Below are 4098 nucleotides of genomic sequence, written 5' to 3' on the forward strand. Positions count from 1 at the left end.
ATGAAAAATGACCATTTTACCCTTCTACTCTATACAACAATGGATGAAGTTGTTGAAAAATTATAAAAATGCACTAAAGATAATCAAATTCAATTGCTCTACTCATTTAAAATAATTTTCTTCAATCTTTTTGCCTTATATCATTTATCAAGATAAACATTAAAAACAGAATAAATTCCGAAAAAACACAATTCTTATTTCAGTATTACCCAATTATGATATAATAGCAATAGCCAATTTCTTGTTGGGTTTCTTCTTTGAAGCCGAAGTCACAGCCACCTGTGGTTTTGGATGCTTTTCAGCTTCACTTGGACCCAACCACTTGAGAGGATGTTTGTTAAAAAAGGGCCAATTAGGAATTGTAATCAAAGTTGTTAAAATCACACCCCCCCCCCCCAACATACACTATCAACATCAGTTGAAATGAACCCACAACATAACCTGTTATAAATGTTGCAACTGCAAATACCACCAGCAATATCTGCATCAATTGCTCTGCTGCCTTCTGTCCTTGCCAATCCATCTATTTACCCGGAGGGTATTATCGGAATTAAAAAATATATAAGGTGTAATCGGAGTCAATCAGCTACCTTCAATAGTAACTAGATGGATTTAGGGCAAGGAGTAAGCAATTGCTCTGCTACCTTCAACAGTAAATTCATTTTTATCAGTTTTGTACATGTAATTGAAATCAGAGTCAATCAGCTACAAAGGAGTAAGCAAAAGGACAATCATAAGGTGAAATCGAACACAATGAGCATTTAGGGCAAGGAGCTTTGATCGGCTGGAGAAGAAAAGAACAACAGAAGCATACCTGATAGACGAGGAAGGAGCTTCGACTGGCGATTGGAAGAGGAAGAAATAGGTCGATGTTGCTTGCTGGAGAAGAGGAATCGCTGAAAGGGGAGAAGAAAGGGCACCGATGGAAACTTTTCTCCTCTTCTCAGTCAGCTGATTTCCAACTTCTTTCTCAATCAACTATAGATTTCTGAATCAGACACGCATAAAGTGTAGAGTCTAGAAATTGTAAAAGTCGAAGTGTCTGTTCTTAGTTTCGCATGTAATTTATTTTACTAAGTCTTCATTTGTGCGAAGTGTATTGTTAAGGACTTAGTATATTTTTTGTACACTCATGTTTCCTATAAATAGGGACTGAGGTTAGAAGTAGAGAAAGGATTGATTCAACGAGTGATTCACTAGTCATTCGCATATTTCTCTACTTAAGTCTGTAATCAGTTTCTTCATCAATATAAGATCTGATTAATATTTACTCCTTGTGTTCATACTTTTCATTCATATAATCATGATTGCTTTCTAAATCTCGATTACAATTCTCATCAATTGGTATCAGAGCAGGATTCAAACTGCATTGATCCGATTTTCGTTTTAGAATCATTTGCTTTTTGAGTAGTGATTTTACTCAAAAAATTTCCGCGCATTTTGGTTCTGAAAATCTCTTTTGATCTTCAGATTTGAATCGATTCTGCATTTGAATTGTTTAGTCGAGTGATCGATTAGCAATCGGTGATCAATTCATTTGATCAATTCACAAATTCATTAAGTTTTTCAAGTTTTTCTGAAAAATTCTCGTGTTCATCAATGGCGAACTTCAACATGAATACCATGACTTCTTTCTCTCACTTGCTTGGTTCTTCAACCAAAATTCCAATGTTAATCCCTGAGTACTATGATCAGTGGGCTGATAGGATGGAGGATTACTTAAATGGAATTGATGAAGAGCTCTGGAATTGTATCAATGGAACAATTCTACCTCCTGTAAATGTTCAATCAATTGGAGCATCTGCTTCTTCAAACGATGTTACTGAACAACATAATCTCCTGAAGAAGAATGAGAAAAGATGTATGAGGGAGCTAAGAGGTGCACTGCCTCCTGTGGTTTACAATTACATTCGTAGTTGTAAAACAGCCAAGGAGATTTGGATCACACTGAAAGACTTGTATCAAGGAAGTGAGAAGACAAAGATCAATTCCGTTAAGCAATGTCTTGTTGAGCTTAAGGAATTCAAACAAAAAGATGCTGAAACAATTGAAAACTACTATGATCGTCTGAATGAGCTTGTTTATCGTTGCAGCAGGTATGGAATCACAAGATCTCTCATAGAATTCAATTTGACATTCATCATGGGTCTTCGCAAGGAATGGCGTAGTGTGAGTATGATGATAAAGAACCAACAAAGTTTTGATACTTCCACCTTAAATGAACTCTACAACCAGCTGAAAACACATGAAAGCGAAGTTACAAAAATGTTTGAAGAATCGAAACAGAGTCTAGGAGGTCCATTGGCTTTAGTTTCGAAGGTTACTGAAATTGATGCTGGTGAGAAGGAAGAATCAGGCAATGAAGGTTTCTTAATGAATTCAGATGATGAAGCAGTTGCATTTTATTCGAACAACAGAGTTAAGAAATTTTTCAAAAAGCCTTTCAATCCAAAAGGAAAGCAAACTGATGCGAAGAGTGGTTTCATAAAAGTTGGAGGTGGGAAGAAGAAGAAAATTGAGAAGGTTAAAGAAAAGCAGAAAGATGTGAAAGCAGAGAAGAAACTAAAAGGTGACTCTGGAATTGATTGTCATTACTGCAATGGTGTGAATCATTTTGCAGCTGATTGCATGTTAAGGAAGAAAGAGGAGAAGAAGAGCAAAATCAAAGACGAAGCCTACTACTCAGAAAAGCTTGAGGAGGTGCGTGCGAAGGCGAAAAGATTGTCTTTGGTTGCGAAAGGAGAGTCTGAAGAAGAAGAAAGTGGAACTTATCAGATATGGTCTTCAGGATCTGATGATGAAGAGACGAGGCACCCAACTCATGGTGCAGTGTTCGCAAGTTATGAAGAAAATTGCGAAGAGAATGTTTCTGGACGATGCTTTGTGTCCAAGTCCACCGATAAATCTCCAATGACCACTAAGGTACGTGCTATTCTTGAATCCTTTAATATTCCTTTATCTACTTATGATGCTGAAATAACTTCATTTGATGATACTGTTGCTTACTTTGATGTTGTTATTGTGTCTGCTAGTACTGAAGCACAAAATCTAAATTCGCAACTAGTTGAGACAAGAAGACAATTAGAAATAAAACGAAGCAGAGTAGATAAACTTGAATTACAAATGACAAATGTAAATTGTGATAGGGACAATCTTGATAAAGAAGTTAGGTTGTTACTAGCACAACGAAATATTTATTGTACCTCTACTAAACGTTTATATGTGAAGTTAACAACTTTACATCATTCATCTGAGATAAGCAAAGAACAACATAGGAAACTACTACATTTTCTTGAATTTGAACGCGAAAAAGATGATGTTGTTTCTTATGACTGCGAGAATACTATTGCTCAATTTGACAAAATATCTGATGATAGATTCGCATATGGTATAGTCAAAATTGATGAATTTTTGAATGCGAATGAATTGGTTAATATTGTTAATGAAAGTTTGACAATGAATGAACAAATGAAAATCTTAAAGAAAACTGAAACTTCAACTCTTGATTCTCAACACAATTATGCTGATGTCGATGACAATTTAGATAATGTGAGTGAAATCAGTGAGATAGAAGAGGAAGAAGAGGTTGATTTATTCTCAACTGTCTATCATTAATATAACATCTAAGGTCAAAGGTAAAGAAATTATAGTTGATTCGATAGTGAAAGATGAAAATGATAAACCCTCTACTTCACAAACTTGTGACTTTGACAATGTGGAAGTTGAAAGCTGTAAGTCATATGATACTGATGAAGACGAAGAAGAAGTGAAAGATTCGCATGAATCACCTCAACGTGTTGTTGTTAATCAAGTGTTTGGTGATACAAAAGAATTCGACAAAGTTCTTAATGACAAAGGTGCACATTATTTGGAAACCAACACTGTGGTCTATCCGAATTTTACATGCACTGATAACACGATTTTTCCAAATCAAGTCTTCGTCACAACTGGAAATGTTGAGAAAATCAAGTCTGAATTCAACAAAATAGTTGAAAATGACAACAAAAGGTCAACCACCGAAGGTTTCTTTGCAAATCAAAATACGGTAGAAAACAATTTAACTCAAAACTCTTATGTTTTTCAATGCCAAAAATCATC

The 4098-nt window shown here is 35.3% G+C and overlaps 1 pseudogene; it reads right to left on the reverse strand.

The window, feature by feature from the left end:
- Window positions 1–213: 213 nt before the first annotated feature.
- On the reverse strand, window positions 214–523 carry LOC145098991 (signal peptidase complex subunit 1 pseudogene; annotated as a pseudogene).
- Window positions 524–4098: the final 3575 nt, after the last annotated feature.

This window comes from Lactuca serriola, chromosome 4 (genome assembly GCF_051521515.1).
Source record: "Lactuca serriola cultivar US96UC23 chromosome 4, Lser_US96UC23_V15, whole genome shotgun sequence".
In the NCBI taxonomy this organism is placed as follows: domain Eukaryota; kingdom Viridiplantae; phylum Streptophyta; class Magnoliopsida; order Asterales; family Asteraceae; genus Lactuca; species Lactuca serriola.